Below are 19,592 nucleotides of genomic sequence, written 5' to 3' on the forward strand. Positions count from 1 at the left end.
AGAGTTGCCTTCCATCCCCGGGGGCAGGCTGTCTCCCCAGGTGAGGCCAAACCAGTGTCTGTGGGAGGCATGTCAGAGCTCCAAGAGCCCTTTCTCATTTTCAGGGCTGCTAATTGAAGTGGAGTGGGAATGGCGGAGGCACTGGCCATGGCTGCTGGTCCCCGAGGCTCTCTGTTTCCCCGGCATAATCACCGTCTGCACAGAGCTCTCCCCATCTGGGGGCAAGCCCAGCTGCCACAGCTCAATCGGTTGTGAAGGGTGTTCAGGCCCAGTCATGCTGTTCGTCCGCAGCTCGGCTCCCACCATGACTAAATGGGAACATCTGGAAAAGGGCAGGGCAGGGCTGGGGTGAGGAGCATAAGGGCAGGGGAGGATTAAAACTGCTCTGTCTTTATGGGAAGATTTTCTGTGGTAATGTGCGCCTCTTCTTTCCCATGTGGTGGGAGGTGGGGAAAAGAGAATTTCATCCTAGAACGACCTGACAGGGGGCCCAGCCAGAGACACCAGCTGTTGTCAGGGCCACCAATGCACTCTGCATTGGAGCTCGTTCTTATCACAGTCTGTGTGAATGGCGCCCCCGGGGGTGTGGGGGAGCGTGACACGTGTGACCATAATGCACAAGCCCTGCCAGTTAGACCATGGGCCTTGGCTTGGCTGTTCCCAGAGGCAGAGCCTGAGGTAAGGATTTAAGCACAAGTCCTTTATTTGGGAAGTGATGCCAGGAAACACCAGGGGGGAGTGTGAAAATGAAGTGGGGAAGGCAAAGAAGAAAGCTGTGTTGGGTTTCAGTTGACCAACCATCCTGTTTGCCCAGGACTGAGGGGTTCCCTTGGGAAATGGGACTTCCAATGCTAAACAGGGAGGGTCTCAGGAAAACTGGGACAGGGTTGGTCACCTAGCTGTGTTAGTCAGTAGGTTACTCCTGCAGGCAACTGGGCCCAATCAAATTCATGGGGATGGATGACGGTGTAGACCCTGCCTTTAGATTGTAGACAAAGGAAGGCAAACAAGTGGGCCTGCTTATCCACTAACTCTGATCTGTCATCTATTGAGGGCTGCTCCCGAAGATGTCAGTTCTGTGATGACTCTGGCCTGCCTGGTCTGAAACAAGCATGATGCCATGGCCAGAGAAAGAAAAGAAACCCAGAAAAGAAGACAACACTAATCCTGCCTTCAAACAGCCTGGTGTTATAAGAAAGCAATCTTAGGGCTGAAGAGGTCCCTTCTGAAATGTGATTTTTCCCACAGACCTTTCTTCTCTGCAGGTGTAATTTTATCACAGATCTCCATTCCAGTCCCTTCTGGGTTCTTCTGCCCATATCTCCCTATACTCCTGGGAAGCTGGCCTTCAAGGTAAAGGATGTGACATGAGGTGTGACAGCAGCGGCAGCTGGTAGTGAGTGTTGCTTTGCATGGCGGGTGAAAGAGCCAGGTTTGACCCCTGCAGAGGCCACACACAGCGGATGTATCTGTCATAATGGGAATCCCAATTGTTTTATAATCTGTGCTCTCAGCTGGGGGTGGATTGGCCTCCCTGATAGGGAGACTAATGCACCCTCCCCCACCCTGTAGATGCCCCTGCCAGACCTCTGGAACCTGCGGATAGTTTGTATTACATGGCAAAGGGGAATTAAAGTTGTAGATGGAATTAGGGTTGTTAATCAGCTGACCTTAAAATAGGGAGATTAACCTGGATTATCCGAGTGGGCCCAGTGTAATCATAAGTGTCCTTAAAAGTGGAAGAGAGAGGCATAAGAGGAGAGTTGGAGAGGAATAGGTGCCTATGGAGGAGATGATGAAGAGCTGCAATGTTGCTGGCTATGCAGACAGAGAAAGGGGACTGCATGCATCGCCTGTGGAAGCTGGAAAAGGCAAGGAAAAGGATTCTCCCCTAGAGCCTCCAGGAAGCAGCACAGGGCCTTCGATACCTTGATCTGAGCCTGGGGAGATCCGTGTTGGACTTCTACCTTTGGGACCTGTAAAACACTACATTTATGTTGTTGTAAACTACTAAATTTGTGGCGATTCGTTACCAGAACACTTATACCAGGACCCTGGTACAAGCTCTCTTTGTTCTGTTTTACTCACTCATGCTTCCAAGTTAGAGTTCATTTAAACTTAGAGTTCCAGGGCAGAAAACCTAAAAACCAATGAATCAGACCAATGCAGTCCCCGCCTTCTCAGAGTTGACAGTCTCTGACTGTTGTGGGGGAAACTGAGAATCAGAAAGGCTCATGCAGTGGGATAAAGAAGTTTCTAGGAACGGGATTCCTAGTCCGCCTGGGAATAACTATGGCTTTCTGGTATTGAGGCCTGTCTTCAAGGTTTGAGGTTGGTTTCACACAGGAATGACTTCACAGGCCCTCTTCATAGGGCCCTGGAAATGTTTGTGGAATGTAATTGAGTTGAGTTGAATTTGCGGAAGTAGGTTTTTAATTTACACTGATGATTTCCCCCTATACCCTGAGGAAGCCCTAGCCAAGTTCATCTGGGAAGGCTTCATTAATGGAGATGTCACGAGCACCCCCAAGACCTCCCTGAAGGAGCTGAGTCACCATTTCTTTTGGGTTTATCTAACTAGTGTGGTTCCTTCCACACATAATTCCCAAGACCCTTTCTTACGTTCCTTGCTTTTTCTTCAGTGGCACATGGGTCTGAATGAATTTTATTTATTTGAGCATGTGCATCAGCTGTCCCAGTGTCTGTTCTTCCCCAGAACAGTATTTGCACATCCCCCAGAGCAGTCATTATTTTATACGACCAGTTGTGTTCTTTCCATTGACTGTCCTGTTAGACCATGAGCAGCCCAAAGGTCCAACTGTGTCTTACTCAGTTTTGTTGAGTGACAGTTCTTAGCAAAGTGCTGGGGGCTTGGCATACTCTAGAGGCTCTGTAGATGTTTATGAAGGAATTGATGAATGAGCCTCTGCCAGGATCACTCTCTAAGTTTGTGTTTCCTCCATGGAAATACAAAGTAGAAGTTGTGAATTCAGACCGACTAGAATGCTTTATGGAACACAGGTAATTTGGCTGACTGCTTAGAAAGGAACAGGGCAGTGGGGTGGCAGTCATGCTGCTGCGGGTGTAGCAGGTGAGGAGAACAGCATGGGCCCAAGTATAGAGTGTTTTGGGGGACTAATGACCAGACTGGTGTGGCTCCAGCACAGAGTACATGAACAGGGTCAAAGAGAACTCGGTTTAGGATTGTAGACTGAGTACAGGTCCTGAAGGGCTTTCAGTAAAGTGCCAGGAGCTTGGGATTAACTCTGGGCACTAGGGAGCCAAGGAAAGTTGTGGAGGCTGTCAGAAAGTGTGTTTTGGTGGTGGTAGAAGTGTACAGGTTTTGTGTAGGCATTTTGGAGAGTTTCCTCCAAGGTTAATGAGCCTGAGTTACCGATCTCTTAGGCATCTCAAAATGACTGTAAGTCAACTTCCTGGGGATCTTTAATCATGGCTCTTGTTGGGGTGCCCTAAGAGATATTCTAGGCAGTTTTTCAGTTGTCTTCAGCCGAGAAACTTTGGTTTGTGATTATTCCTCTTAGTAGTAAGCATGTGTAGATGTTCTGTGCTGGAAGAGGGTCTGGCGCTAGATGTCTCTAATGGAACCAGCCAGAGGTCTCCAGGCCTGCAGAGGATATTAATTATTGGTCTCAGGCAGCCTCTTGGGTCCAAGGGATGATGATACACCTGAGGTGTATGTAGTACATGACGACTTGGCTCCTTTGTGAGATTACCCAAGAGGAATTCACAGTATGTTCTAGAAGGCTTCCAGGAAGTGTGCTGAGAAACTGTTGTACAGTTTTGGATTTTCTCTCCCTGGATCACCACTCTGCCCCAGTATCTGCAGAGGGCGCTTCTCTCTTAGGAAGAAGTATCTTGATCCTAGGAGCTGGAGCGTAGCCCTACATCTGAATCTTCTTTCTCTTTGTTTCTGTGCCTAGGTCGGGCTGGAGACTTGATCTCAGGTCTTGCAGATGAGGACAGACATCATGTTCCCTCCGGCCCCATCCAGCTTCCCTTCCCCATAGCACAACTAAGGCCCAAGGATTGCCGATGAGGGCTTGATTGAGAGAGGATGGCCTGCCAGTGTGTGGCTGGAGGAGAGCCTGAGAGCGCTCAGGAGGGCGTGTGTGTGTGTGTGTGTGTGTGTGTGTGTGTGTAATTTGGGGGCCCTAGAGAGGAAAGATGAAGGTTGAGCTCACCTACCCCTGCTTATTAGAAAAAGATGAGACAGCTGAGTCTCTGCCCTGTCTGAATGGCCTTCTAGCATACCCCTCAATCTGTCCCATGTGTCCAATCCTTCCCTTTCTTAGACAGTCTTGGAAAAGAAGCATTTGGCAGAGGGTCAGAGAGGTCAGGGGGATCTTTGTTCTTTTGGACCTTTTCTGGACCAGGGACATGGGGGGCAAAGTGCCATAACATGGTGGGTGGCTCCTCATAGGCATTTGTCCATGGGCTTTACAGAGCCACATTTGTTGGGTTGAAGAGAAAGATACTCAAGAGGAACTGTTTTTTTTTTTTTTTTTAAGATTTTATTTATTTATTCATGAGAGACACACACAGAGAGAGAGGCAGAGACACGGGCAGAGGGAGAAGCAGGCTCCATGCAGGGAGCCCTACGTGGGACTGGATCCTGGGTCTCCAGTATCACACCCTAGGCTGAAGGCGGCTAAACCACTGAGCCACCCGGGCTGCCCAAGAGGGACTGTTTGATATGTTTGAGCGTGTGCATAGGTTTTAGTTGACGAAGTACTCTGGAGGGGGCTGGTCTGTCCTGTTTTGCTGGCCATCAAGTCGTAGAGTCCCTGAGTCCTGGAGCTAGCGAGCACACCAGATAAAGATGCCCTTTGCATCCCTCTGTCACACACACAGAGCATGTGAGGTCCTGAGCGGTGGGGCTTTCTCAAAGTGGCACAGTGTGTCTCATGGTCCACACAGGCTGGGGACTGAGCAGAGAGGATGCAGGATTGGCAGGGAGCTCCCCCCCACCCCCCCGGGCTGTATTTTTCCAAAAGCCGGAGATGAGAGGATCATCTGAATGCCAGTCCCACAGGAGGACAGGAAATAAGAACTGACGTTGAGAAGGATTCTCCTGGAACCTCCTGCACGGCACGCTCTCAGTTACCCTGGCTCAGGAGCCGTCCACGCGCAGCTTGCTCATGAACAGGCGTGCAGCGTCTGTGCGGCTGGCCTTGGGAAGCTGCCAGAAGGCAGGGCAGCGTTTCCAGAGTGCTGGAGTCTCAGGGACTCCTTGGGGCCCAGCAGAACTTCCCCATTAGCTGGGGCTGGGGTGGTACTCATGATGCCGTCTGCCCCAAGCCCTGCATGGCTAAATGAGAATTGATACTAAAATATAAAGGCCACAAAACAGTCACTCTTCGGTCTTTAGGTTGGAGCCTTTGCCACCCAGGAGGGGGCGCTACAGGTTGAAGGGAGGGACCTGTCACTTAGACCAGGGAGGGATTTAGCTCAGAGTTCATTTTATTTTTTCTCCACTCTTCCTTATTCTCTATTCCAACAGTGAGTCCCTCTAATTAAACTGTTAAATCAGGTTTAGTTCCCTGTCTCGGTGGGAGAATCTAGCACATGATCTGTATGTATTTCAAAATTCCTCCTAAGAACGTTAGCATCATTTTTCCCATTTCAGTGCTGTGCCCGAATATTAAGAATAACTTCCACTTTCCAATTTTCACTCCATTGCTGATATCTCCCCTCCTCTGCCCCCAAATGTGGGAGACACACATTAGTGTCTACAAGGCCCAGAGAGGGGCCTTTATTCAAAATAGCTTGGCTGAGCGGCCCAGGATTTTGCTTTGGGAAGATTAATCCAGAGTTCTACTCCTAGCTCAACGTTGATGGATGCTGTGGCCTCAGGAAAGCAAGTTTATTTCTCCGCACTTCTGTCTCCCTCTGTGCAAAATGAAGAAGCTGGTTTAGATGGTCTCTGTAGACCATTCCCAGCTCTGCTCTCCGTCCTCGCCCCGCCAGGCTGCCCCTCCCTGCAGCCTCTGCTGTGCAGCAGGTGGACCCGCTAACACGTTGGATTTATGTGGGACACTGGCTTCCTCCAGAAGCTCGTTTCCGCTGCTTATTACCAGGGGGACAGGAGCCCTTAGCCTGCTTTGCTTACTGAAGCCTTCGCTCCGAGATTTTATGTAGTGATGGCAGCTTTAACCCCCAGGACTTACTGCAGCAAACTTTCCAGTTGCACTTTATTAATCCCAAACTAGGAAGTGACTTGGAGCACTACTGGGTGGGGAGGAGGACAGATGCTTTGAACCTTCAGTAACTGCTCACCTTGGGTGAGTGAGGGTGGGGGTGTGGTTGAGTGAGGGTGGGGGGAGTGAGGAAGGGGGTGCAGGTTGGGAAGGTGAGTTGTACCTCGGTTTATTCTTTCTGTTGGGATTTTGAATAGTCGGGTTGACAGTGGTATAAGCAGGGTGGGAGGAGTAGCTGTAGCCTTATGTGGAAAAGGAGTGGGTGAATCATGAGTACAAATCATTCTGTGGATGGTGAATAGGAAGAAGGAAGCAGGCTTCCCCTAGAATTAGTTCTTGGTAGTTAACCTCGGCTTTTATTAGTGTTTTAGGATAGTAGATTAAGACTGACTCTAGACAGCCGTGGTATTTTTCAGCAGGGACCCAAAGATTCTGTGGAGAGGCATCTTCCCAGGAGCTGGTTCATCTAGAATTTCTGTCACACTAGTAAGCACAAGAACTGAGTATTTCGTGTGGCATCAATCCTACCAGATGCTCAGGGAGAAAAGGGTGCGTTCCAGTAAATTAAGAAAATGCCACAAGCTCATTTCTTGGAGAGGAACACCACGAAATACTATAGTAAACCCTCAGATACCTTACAGGGCCTGGAAAACAATTTCAGTTTTTTTTTTTTAACCCTCAGGCACTAAGTGTATTTGAGAATAGAACCCTCTACTTTTTAATATCCCATGCAACCAGTGTTCTGGGGGTCAGACTTCAGTCACCCTACTCCAGAGTGAACTCTGGCTCTAGAAACCATTGCTCTGGGTCTTCTTTGCTGCACAAATGCAGATCTGGCTTACAGTCTGTGTGAATGGGATTTTCTTTCTTTCTAAATCCCAGGGAAGGCGTGTACATGGGTTTATTTTTTTATTTATTTTTAAAGATTTTATTTATTTATTCATGAGAGACCCAGAGAGAGAGAGAGAGGCAGAGGGAAAAGCAGGCTCCCTACAGGGAGCCTGATGTGGGACTTGATCCCAGGACCCCGTGATCACGACCTGAGCCAAAGGCAGACACTCAACCACTGAGGCACCCAGCTGTGCCTGTACACGAATTTATATCTTAGTTTTGATAAATTGACCAAGGGCATCCTAAATCTGTAAGCTCAAGGTGTAAAACCAAAAATACATGAAATGAAAAAAAATGAATATAAATCGTTGGCATAACAGTTGGAGAGGTATACTACACTACTTCCTTTTGGGAGGTAAGTGGTTGGAAGAGGGAGGGAATAGAAGAGTGAGTGGGTGGGGGTGAGGGCGGCCTGCCTAAATTAATCCCTCCAGCTGGAGAGAGAGTAAGGATAATGAGGGCTGTTTTAGGCTACATTCTTTAGCACATAGAGCCGGAGGCCAACATGCTAATAGTTTTTTTGGAGAGTGCAATCTGAGGGCAGCAAGAGTGAGGGATACAGAAGAGGAGGCAGAGAAGGAAGGAAAGAAAAATCCACAGTGGTACATACAGAGTTGGCCACAGCCTTCCAAGAAGACACTCAGCAAGTCATTTGGGCACATGGGAAATCTCTCTGGAGCAATTGTAAGGAATAATCTTGGAATATCTTGGAACTCTCCTTTCGAGGCTCTGCTCTGGAGAGTAGTGGGAAGAATTTATCAGCTAGATCCTTGGTATTGTTTGCCTGTCATTATTCAGAGTTCACCCTTTTGGCAGCTGCTGGAAAAGGTGAATCCAGCTGGGTCAGACCTGGGTAGTGGAACTGTTGAGGCTCCGTAACCCCCAGAACACTCACCCCGAAACAGGTGTGTTGGAGGCCACATGGAAACCCAGCTCCTGTTCTGCGAGGAGGCTGAGTGAGCTGGCAGTTTTAGGAGATGAGGTGGTGCAGTAGTAGCAGCTGAGACTCTCCACTGTGCAAGCAACTGAGGTTTAAGGGCAGGTGGAGTCAAGTAAGTCTGGGAAGAAAAGAAATTGAGTCTGGTATGAGGACTATTCTGAGAAATAGAATAGAAATAGAAGAGGGTTATGATCCCTCTGGAAGGTGAGTGCAGTAGTTTACTTTTCCATTGTCAGACCTTGGGACCCAGGCATGATGAGAGAGGATGGATAAGGCAGGCCAGATAGTCAAAAAATCAACTTGCTAACCATCCCGCATTGCCTTCTGGAATTTGGGCAAAGGCCACATCCATGCAATGGAGAGTGGATATGAGCCATTTTATACTCTTTCTCCAAGCATCAATCTCTAGTCTGGCCCAGGACGTGAGAGGCTTTCTGTACCAGGAGGTAGTTTTGCCTGTCCCAGCATTCAGACTATGACAAGTTTATTTTGGTTCACCGTTGGATCATCTACTCCCAGAGACCCATGCCTCCTTTGTGCGGAAACCCTCCTTCTCTTTGTGGTCTCCAGCTTGACACTTGGCAGGCCTGGCCCAGCTGGGAGGCCGTCTAGAGTTACATCTTTGCAGGGGCTCACAAAGATTCTTTTCCCCAAGCTTCTCAAGTGTTTTGCAAAAGAAAAACAAAAAGAAAAAGAAAGAAAGGAAAACAACGCCTCCCCTTCTACCACATTACTTGGGCAAGGACTCAGTGGCTTCTGGGTCTCTGGCCTGCAGGGACAGAGCATCCTTTCCTTCTGGAAGGTTCAGCACTTAGCAGGGTGCTTCAGAACCATGAGGCAAAATGAAACTGGGTGGGGGTTAGAGGCCTGCAACTGGGCATGAGTTCTCAGGGCTGGACCAGGTCGGACCCTGAGCTACTCTCTAGTTGCCATTTTCACACTAGAAGCTGCTGGCTGGCTCGGGGTGGTTACATAACTTCCCTAAGGTCACACAGTGGCATGTGAAGTACTGGATTCAAACTCAGGGATGCCTAATCCAAAGTGTCTCTGAATTTCTTTCTTATGCTTTAGGCTAATACCTCTCTTCAAGGCTCTCAAGCTTGGCAGGCAGTGATGATATTTGACTCTTTTAGGTCTTTTTTTTTTTTTTTTTTTTTAGATTTTATTTATTTATTCATGAAACAGAGAGAGAGAGAAAGAGAGAGAGAGGCAGAGACACAGGCAGCAGGAGAAGCAGGCTTCATGCCGGGAGCCTGACATGGACTTGATCCCGGGTCTCCAGGATCACACCCTGGACTGAAGGTGGTGCTAAACCGCTGAGCCACCCGGCTGCCCAGCTCTTTTAGGTTTTAAACTCCCTGAAGATTGGCAGCATACTCCTGTCCCCAGAGGTGAACACTACTAAGTTAAGATAAACTTAAAACCTGAGAAATGTCAATGTTGTCCACATTGCTAGTCTCTCTTTGTCTCTTCTAGACACTGGCCCTCCTATGAGGAGAGAGAAAAAGTTCCTGGGGGTAGTCCTGCCTGCAGGTGAAGCCCGGGTGTCCTTGTGGCTTGAGGAATTTCTGATCTGTGCCGGGCCTGGCATCTATTTGCTACTGTGACTGCACATTGCAGAAGTCATTGTGGTCATTCCACAGCTTCTGAGCATCATGGTTCCTGAAGAAAGACCACAGCAGGAGAAAAAGGCCTTGCTTGTTTTTGTTCTGGTTAGTAATTGTGAGATTATCAAAGTGTTATTTATTAATGTGTTTGCATATAAATAGAACCCATGAAAAAGTCATTCTAATTTTGACTTTACTTTGAAGGACCTTCCAGATAACTTATGTCATTGCTTGACAGAGTTCAAGCCATTTTTAGAATGGTTGTTACTACATCTAAAAGAAATAAGATCCTAGAACCAACGTTCTCTAAAGAAGGACCATCCCTCCCTAAATATGCAACAAATACCATGACTGTCCCATGGAGTTTCTTAGATGCTGTTTTATTTCAGAGGCAAAAGGAGTTTATTTCCTCTTTATAAAGACCAATACAACTCAAGAATAATATGTTGGCTCCAGAAAGGATCTTTGAAAGGATCTAGTCCTGGCCCAGACTATGTGGGGTTTTCATATATATTTTATAAAGACTTGGGCCTCATAAAGGAGCTTCAGGGATATCACAAACATTTATTTTATTCACATTTCATTCTGAAAACCATATAAACTATTTCAAAAGCTCCAATTAAGACAACATGTATCATAGAACACATTTTCAGATGTGCATTTAAAAGCCCTCAAAAGTTAACTTGTGTTGGCCAGGTAATTAAGGTAGTGCTAGTTGCTCTAAAAAAATTACATAATGGATCAAGTACACTAGAAGAATGAAGCCTAAAATGGGTGTTTCTGAATGCTGGCTGGCTTTCCTTCAAGCGGAGGTGTGGGGACCCAGGCTCCTTCCATCTTGTGGCTCCACCATCTCTCACCTCCAAATTCCAGGTTTTCTGCATCCCTCTTCATCAAGCCAGCAGAGGAGCAAAGAACGTGGAGAATCGTGTGTCAGAGGTTCTTAGAGGGGCTGTGCACATCTTTCCACTCCCATGTTATTGGCTGGAAATGTGTCACGTGGCCACATTTAATTGTGAGGGACTCTGAGAAATGTATCCTACCAGCTACCTGCCTTACCAGGTTACTCGCTTAGGCACATGCTTGGAAATCGGACATGGTTATCTGAGGAGTAACCATTTTAAAACCATTTATCTGTGTGAATCTGAATTTTGAGATGGTGTAATTAAATTCAGCATAAGTTCTCAGCTTTTTCTCCATAGCTCCGGATCTGATATTTTTGTATTCACCGAAACAGCCTCATCAGCCCCATTGTTGATGTAAAAGTATCAAGTAAATATCATACATTTGAACTTAGGAGGTGTTGTGTGCTAATGGGATGCTAGTTTACCCTGCTGTAAAAAAAATATGAAGTCCTGAAACCTTGAAAGAAATACTGATCAAGAATAATATCCTCTTTTTATAGGAAATAGGGACAGAGAGAATGAGCCACTTGCCCAAGGTCATATCCCAATAAAGAAACAGCTGGTATTTGAACTCAGACTTCCTGGCTCTTGCTCCAGGGCTTTTCCTTCTATTTCAACTTGTCCCAGGACCTCACGGCCCTCCTAACTTGGATGTTTTTCAGCCTGTTTTAATTTTCTCAGTCTGTGAGTGAGAGAACAGCTGAAGCTCGGGGGTTGTTAATTCTGTCAGAAGATGTAATGTCTTGCATTTTGTTCCAGCTGCTTCATGAATCAACATCCGAGAAGCATTTGTTGAGCATCTATTATGTGCCACATGTTTTGCCAGAGCCAGGGTTGCAGTGGTTCAACAGGCGCCTTCCCGTGGGGTCTTGCAGTCCAGCTAGATAATAAAAAAACGGAACAGAAGTGTGAATGTATACATCTGCAAATAGGCGAAACAAAGGAAGCAAACAAGAGACTGAGAGAGAAACCCTGGGTAGGTGAGCTCCGTCTCTCAGATGGGGCGATCGGAGGCCAGGGGCTGCTGTCCCCTCTGAGCGTTCCCAGTGAGATTCTTGACCTGCACATGCACGTTCTCAGTGTTTTGCACGGCGTAAGCAACATAAAACTGCAGAATGTGCCCAGATGCTAAAATAAGTACAAATAATTAAAAGATGAAAGTGAGTCAAGATGCCTCTAAGACCCTGACGGCTGATGAAGTAGCTAAGTCAACTATGAAAAACAAATAGCTTTTCCATGTTTGAAAGGGTAGGTTGGGGGAGATTTCTATTACATATTCATCGGCATCCTGGTTGCCTTTTTCTTGTCCCTGAGTTTTACATCTGCAACCTGCAAAACTGTCCTCTGCAGATGAGAATGAAGACGGAGGAGGCAAGGCCATGTGGCGGCAGGGGTACTGGAGTGGACGCAGACCATAGAGCAGTGAACATAGATCTATTTGTGGTGTGTGTGCAGCATGCATAGCATGTACGTGATATGTGGCATGTGCTCTGTGTGTGGTGTATTGAGTTGAGCACATGCTGTTCAGCCAATAAAACAGATTGAAATCCAATGCCAGGGAGGAGAGCATCATGGGAGTTCCCACCAGCTTCTCTAAAGGGGAGTGAAATGCTGGGAGTAAGCACGTGACATCTTAAAGGCCAGGATGCTTGGGGTGCCTAGGTGGCTCAGTCGATTAAGGATCTGACTCTTGGTTTCGGCTCAGGTCATGATCTGAGGGTTGTAAGATTGAGCCTTGCATGGAGCAGGCTCGCGTGGAGCCTTGTGCTCAGCACAGAGTCTGTTTGCAATTCTCTCTCCCTCTCCTTCTGCCCCTCCCCTCATTCTCTCTCATAAATAAATAAATAAATAAATAAATAAATAAATAAATAAATAAAAAACAAATAAATAAAATCTTTAAAAAGAAAGAAAGCAAGCCAGGGTGGTAGATATAAAAGGGAACTTAAGGAGCACCTGGCTCAATTCTCCTATTTCCCGTGTGACAACAGTAAGGCCAGAGAAGGGAAATGACATGCAGGATGAATCAGTGATTGACGCTAGGACAAGAACTTCAGTGTTGCCATTCTCACCCCAGTCCGTGCCAGGACACCATGGGGTCAGAGTGAAGGATGTGGCCTTTGAGGAGCCTTGGAGTAAGGATTGCTCTAAAATGAAACAAAACAAAACAAAACAAAACAAAACAAAACAAAACAAAACAACCCAATTCTATTCCAGAAGACAAAGCCATGCCCTTCACCTGCTTTGGGAACAAAATAAAGTGGTTCATACGGAAAGGGATGGAGATTGAAATTCTAGCACGCTCTAGTGACCATTGTCACCCGGGGCTGCAGACAGTGGGACTTCATATGGAAACCTGGGTGGAAGAATGCAATTATTTTTAAACATCTCAAGTGGAAATGGTGACCCCCTCCTGTCATTCATTCTTTATGGGCACAGTGATACTTTTATTTATTTTAATGAGATTTCCCTTTCTGCCCCTTCTCTCAAAACAGTAAGTTTATACAAAGCAATTGAGTTCATTTGTTTTGGGTGAAGACAAGGGGTCTAACATAATGATTTTTTGAGTCTTTGAAGGATCTATGTCCTATCTCTTTCCCTCTATTCATCCTTCTGGCTTCAAGTGCCATTTGTGGATGAGTGACTCCTAAATCCATATTCCTTTTGTGGGTACCCCTGTTGGATATTCATCTTCACGTCCTTGTAATGCCAGATCAACATCATTCCTTTAAGCTGGGTTCCCCAGAAAGCTAGGTTCCCCTGAGACAGAGACTTATATGTTGTGTTAGGGTTCGCTAGAGAAATAGAACAAAAAGAACGTATATTTACATAGAAAGAGATTTATTTTAGAGAACTGGCTCATGACATTATGGAGGACGGTAGGTCTAAAATCTGAGGGTAGACCTGCAGCCTGAAGACCCAGGAAGAGCTGATGCTGCAGTGTAAATTGTTGGGAGAAGGCAGTCCTTTATACTATGCGGCCCTTCAACTGATTAGATGAGGCCCATGTCCACGGATTTAAATATTAATTTCATCCCAAAACATCCTCACTGAAACACCCAGAAATAATGTTTTACCACATATCTGGGCACTGTGGCGCAGCCAAGATGACCCATAAAATTAATCATCCCATGTGTGAATACTTTATTTCGGGACTCCAAAGAGGAGTAAGGGAAAAGGAGAATGAAACAGGAGAGAGAGAGATCCATTACAAAGATAGATTGCCAAGTTGGCCACGGGCAACTGGGTGACCCAGTTGAGAAGGGGAAACATTTCCCATCATCCCCATCACCTACTGGGTGCTCAGTGGGCATTAATTCTCCTGTGCTTCTGGGTTGGGCGTATGTGAGTGCCCAGTGGTTCTATGAGGCATGCACACCACTGCAGGCCAGAGAAGCCCTGGTGGGAGATGCCCCAGGGAACGTGCCCAGGCCAAGGTGGAGCCAGGCTGCACCAGCTCTGAACTGGTGGCCCCTGTCTGGAACTGGCAGCTGAAGCTTGGCTGGAATCAGGAGGAAGTGAGAGGCTGAATGGAGCTCATGCCCAAGAGGGCACCAGTGCCTTTGTCCCAGTAGCCTTCTTCCCGTAACCCGTGCTTTGGAGACTGACCCTACATCTTCCAGCTACCAGGTCTTAGAGTCATTCTAGATTCCTCCATTTCCCTGACTCCTCAGATTAAGGGCTGTTACTTCCATTTTTTTTTCTTTAGTATGTCTCACGCATGTGTTCCATCTCACCAACCCCTGTATGGCCACTGCCACCCATCAAACCTCACCAACTCTTCACTGGGTTCTTAAAATAATTCTCCAGCTGGTCCCCTTGTATCCAACCTTGGACATCTCCCAGAATGATCTATCTGAAATGCATGGCTGACTGCGGACTGTCCCTTGCTTAAAATCCCCCAGCAGTTCTGAAGTTTGAAGACTACGTTTCTTCAAACTCCTCCGATTGGCACATGAGGCTCTTTGTAACTTGGCCCCTGTAGCCCTCTCATTTCATCTCTTGCAGCTCTGCTCCTCAGATGCTCTGCTCCTCTAGGGGAGAATCTTGGAGGCCAGTCCGGGCAACATGCTCTGGCACGCTCACTGCCTTTGGTCATGCTGCATCCTTTGCCTGGAATGTTCTCACTCTTCCTCCCTCCTCCATCTCCAGCCCAAGTTTACCTAGTGAACATGTACTCCTCCTTCAAGACTTGGCTCGTGTCTCGTTTTTATTATGAAATTGTCCTGGGCCTTCCTGGTGCAGAATCGACCATGTTTGGTACCCTTTGTGCACCTCTCCAAACAGCCTTTATTAGGTCCATATGATATTTAATGCACTCACTCTTTACATATCTGTTTTGCTCCAACATACAGCAGTAAGCACCTCGGCAGCAGGGATCCTATTCTGGCCATCTCTTTGTATACACTGTGTCGTGGTCAGCCTGGCACAAAATAGATGCTCAGCAAGACGGCTGCAGATGAGGAGACAGGGCTCCAAAGGGACTGTGTCTAGACCCCTGCTGGAAGGACAATCCTGCCGTAAACCCTGAGACAGGAGGCTGGGTGCAAAAACCGATGAGCTTTGTGCCTTTGAGTTGTGTTAGGGACAGCCTGGCTCAGTGGACCGGGACGCATTTGCCCCCGTGGAGCCCCCTCCCTTACCAGCTGAGTCTTAAGTCAAATGTAGCTAAGTTGTTAAGGTCGAGCCAGAGTAGGTTGTGTTGGCCCGAGGCCCGAGGAGCCAGTGCTTCTGGGTTCTGAGAATTTGTTCTCTAATCTCTGCTTACAGGGCTCCAAGCGGCTGGAGTCTGCATGAAAGGGGCCTTTGTCTGATATGGGAATGGCTTTGGGGGCTAATCTCTTCTTGGATGCATTTTAATTCACTTTAATGACTCTGCCTCCTGTCAGGCTTTTCTTCGGGGCTGGGGTGGGGGAGAGGTTTGTTAAAAAGATTAGAAGGAGTGAACCCGAGCCCCCAGATCTAGCCTTCCTCCGAGGGTGCTATTCTAGGGAAACCAGTGTTCTGCAAAATGTATTAGGATGCTCTGGGAGCGAGAGTGGGGAGGGAACAGGCTGGAGAGTCGGAAAATTATATATCTAATGAACACAAGCACAGAGGAACACCCCAGCGCCAACCTGCTGTAGCTTTCACCGCCCACCTCGTCCTGCCCCCGTTGTTGGAGCTGAGGCAGACAAGACAGAGTGATGTCATCCCCAGGACACTGTCCTTTCTCTCCCTCTCTCCCTCTCCCCACTTTTGTATAAACACAGCTGTTTGTGAGGAATGCTGGCTTGGGAAAACATAAACCATCAGCATTACGGACCTTTCCTCCCCACCACGCACCCCTTCCTACTGAATGTGGGAGACTGGAATGCTTTCAGCCCAGCAGACCCATTATCTTCACGTCAGCAGCACCAGGCCTTTCAGCTTTCTGGTGGGGGCCTGGGGTGACGGGGCTCAGGGACTGTGCAAAGCCCCGCAGGCCAGACAGAAGCTCTGGTTGCAGGTGACACCTGAGACCACTCGCGGGACTTCTGGAGGGATGCAGAGAGGGGAAGAGGGCTTCTCTCTCAGGCTAGGGGGTGTAAGGTGGAGGTTGGAGGGGTGGAGGGGTCCACAGGCGAGGCAGGGGCTCCCCGATCTGCTGGCTTGGCCCACCGAGCCCAGCCTCTGGGAGCCCAAGGGAACAAAATAGCAATGGTGGGGTGTGGCCTGGCCTTAGGGTAAAGCCGCTGATGAGCTGTGAAGAGGGCAAGGTCCCACAAGCATCACCACCACCCATCCCCCTTTCCCGGGCCTTCACAGCCACAGTTTGGGTCCAAAAGCCCTTTACCCTTTTAAGGAATAAAAATAAGGGCAGCAAAAGGGAGGAATTAAGGCTGAACTCAGCTTCTTTTGAAATCCAGAGATAATGTGGCCAGCAACGATTTATTGGGGATGCTTTTCCATTTTTAGATGGTGACCTCTGGGCCTTGGGGTTTAGGGTGGTTTTGTTGTTGTTGTTGTTGTTGTTGTTTTCCCAAGCTACTAAAACTTGGCATTTGGCTGAGAACATGCTAGCTTCCTGGCCCCAGCTCCCATCCAGTCTACTAAGCCCCTCTCTGTGCCCCACTCTCCTGGGTGATTTTGTGGCCACAGGTGGAAAGGTGGAGAAGCAAGGGTGAAGACTCCCTGAGATGCCCTTTCCAAGGGCCAGGCCTTCCCCCCCTCCCCAGAAGGATGGCCACCATTGTGGAATGAATGGGATTCAGGCCTAGCGAAATGGCGCCAGGTGGGGAGCCAGTGAGTCGTCTTCTTCAGCCTCCTTTTGGGCTGCCATGGGAAGAGAGCACAAACTTTCACTCACTTTTCCATGTTAAGTGGAAATCTCGAAGTCCCTGCTCTGGAGCCACTGAGGCAACATTTGACTCCTGGTTGCCTTTCATGCCTGCAGTTTGCGAAGCAAGTGTAGATCTGCAGCCTTACACTTCCTTGGTACCTGCTAAGTGTCAGGCAGGTGCTAGATACTTTGCATCTGTTCCATTTTATTCTCACAATAACACGGTGTTATTAAACAGTGTTATTTTATAATTAGCGATAAAGAAACCGAGATAAAAGTAGTTTAAGGAACACTATCCAACGAGGTAGCTATGGAGCCAGGATTCACACCAGAGCTAATTTCAATGTCCATGCAGTCCAGGAATTCAGGAGACAGAAGGAGTAGAAAGATCCCAACAAACCTAAGGGGGGGAGAGAGAGAGAGAGAGAGAGAGAGAGAGAGAGGCGATTGCCTAGGTGGGGTGATTTGAGACATAAACATTCCATCTCTCACCTCCTCAGATATTCCTCCTGCAGCTTGGAACTCCATATTACAGAATTAAGAATACAGAATACAGAATTAAGAATACAGAATTAAGCCAAACTCTGTTTTTGAATGCAAATATTTCTGGGAGGGGAAGTCATTCAGCCCCTAAAATGCTCTATTAAAAAAAAAAAAAAAACCAACAACTCTCATTTTCTTTTAAAATGTTTTACTTTAAATTGTGTTCTTTGTAAAGTAATCCTTAACAAAGTAGTTTGTATCAGAATAAATGTCTGGCAGGAGACCTCTTAAGGGAGTTGAGAAGTGTTAATCTTTGACATTTACTATTATAAGCACTTTTTAAGTAATTCCTAGAAACTGATAAAATCTGTTAGGAGAAAAGGATTTCTCTCTCCCTTTTTTTAAGTAGTAGAATATTTCACTCTTCTGATCTGAATAAAAGATAGACAGGGTGTTAACTTTCTGAGATACACCTACATAAATGTAATCGCATGGGATTCTGCTTCCAAGAAGAAAAAAAGAAGGATATTCGAAAGATAGTTTGAAAGCTTCAAATATTATGAGATGAGATGATATTTGTTAAAGCACTTGGAAAAACCCTAGAATGAAATGAAGAGAAGCTATTATTATTTCTCCTGGGGCTTGCATCCATCTACAAGAAAGGAAGAGAGGTGAGAGGAATAACCTCCTGAGGCAGTGTTTCCTGAGTTTTCTGTGGATCACTGTGCCTTAGGTTATCAATAAGTGCTCCTTGATGGCACCGTTTTCTGGTGAAATGCATTTGGAAAACCCTGGGTTAGGCCAAGTGAAGCATGTTTCTTTACAATAGGAGTTAGCAGAAATTATTTAATAAGTAATTGTGCGTTGTAATTCTCCCAGAGAGTGGACACTATAATATAAAGGGTTTCCTAAAAGTAATTTTTAGGAGATGGGTGGGGGTGGTGGAGGAGCTGTCATTTCATAAGATCAGGATTCCCTGGGACATAGTTTGAGAAACACAATCCAAAACAATAGTCTATTCGCGATATGTTATGGTAGTTGAGGTGAGCTGGATTTACATGCTAGCTTTAGCACTGAAAACAGATGTAAGCTTGGGCAAGCCATTTAACTGCTCCATGCCTCAGTATCTTCCATCTGTCAGAAGGGACAAGCAATACTTTCTATTTCCTCAGGTGTGAGGATTAAGGGACAAGCAATACTTTCTATTTCCTCAGGTGTGAGGATTAAATACCACGTACCTGCTATAGAGTGAGAGCTCAATAAGTATTAGCTGCTGTTGCTATTTTTTTTTTTTTTGCATTTTGTCCTGGTCCCTTCTGTGTATGCTGAGCTCCAGAAGAAAGGGAAAAGCCAACCAGGCATCTCTCCATCTTTGTTCATGTTCTTTCCTCCACTCAGAGAGCTTTGCCTGCTATGTCCATGCTGCACAAACAGCAAGATCTATCTCAGTGCCACTTGCCCTACAAAGATCCTGGATCCTTCCAGCTTTCCATCTTCTGAACCATCAATATTCCTATGTAGGGTTCTTAGACTCACCATATTTGACTTTGTATTTTTGTGTATTTTCTCTTATCCTTGGAAAGATGTCTTACTTATCTTTGATTTGCTGGTACTTGGTGTAGTAGCTTCACTGGCTGGATCTCCACTACAGCTTGGCTAAACTGTTAAATTTCAGAGCCCTCCACCTAGGTGCAAACACTTCTTAGTGAGCTAAGTCCTTACCTATATGTGTGTCACCAAACTTTTTATAAATTGGCGAGGAGTGGTGAGAACAAGCCCTCCCACAGGTGAAGGAGGGGAAGCCAATAAGAGGAAAGAGGATTAAGTATGGACTGTGATGGTATGTCGTTTTTTCTTTTCCTTAGGAACTTTCCAATTAAAAATATTCTCTCCCATTTTTCCTACTCATGCCCACCCTGTACATGGATTTTTGGGTGGGTATTGTATGCTTGGGGAAAGTAGAAGAAAAGCAAAGACAACTCCTGGCTGCAATCTCAGTTTTACTGACACAACTGTTAGACTCTGTAGCTGTGACATTATTTTGTTCATTCAACAAACATTTACTGAGAACCTGTGTGCGCTGAGCACTGGGCTGTCTTAGGCATTTAAGAATGAGAAAGTCGGACCTGATCTCTTACCCTCATGAAATTGTAGTTGGTTAGAGCCACAGTTAGATAAATAAAACACGCAATTGCCAAGCCCTGTACATAGGAGGCGTGTATTGATGTTTATTTATTGATTGATGGAATA

At 46.7% G+C, this 19,592-nt stretch overlaps 1 long non-coding RNA gene across 3 annotated transcripts in view; it reads left to right on the forward strand.

Moving 5' to 3' along the window:
* Window positions 1-11,703, forward strand: part of LOC140625887 (uncharacterized) — a 61,127-nt gene extending 49,424 nt beyond the window's left edge. For 2 of the 3 annotated variants that reach the window (XR_012025157.1, XR_012025159.1), the window contains 2 exons: window positions 9,526-9,761; window positions 11,321-11,703. This is a non-coding gene — a long non-coding RNA (uncharacterized lncRNA). Of the gene's footprint in view, window positions 1-104; window positions 395-9,525; window positions 9,762-11,320 lie in introns of those variants that run through there. The other variant, XR_012025158.1, reaches the window with a different exon arrangement.
* Window positions 11,704-19,592: the final 7,889 nt, after the last annotated feature.

This window comes from Canis lupus, chromosome 36, assembly GCF_048164855.1.
Source record: "Canis lupus baileyi chromosome 36, mCanLup2.hap1, whole genome shotgun sequence".
Taxonomy (NCBI): domain Eukaryota; kingdom Metazoa; phylum Chordata; class Mammalia; order Carnivora; family Canidae; genus Canis; species Canis lupus.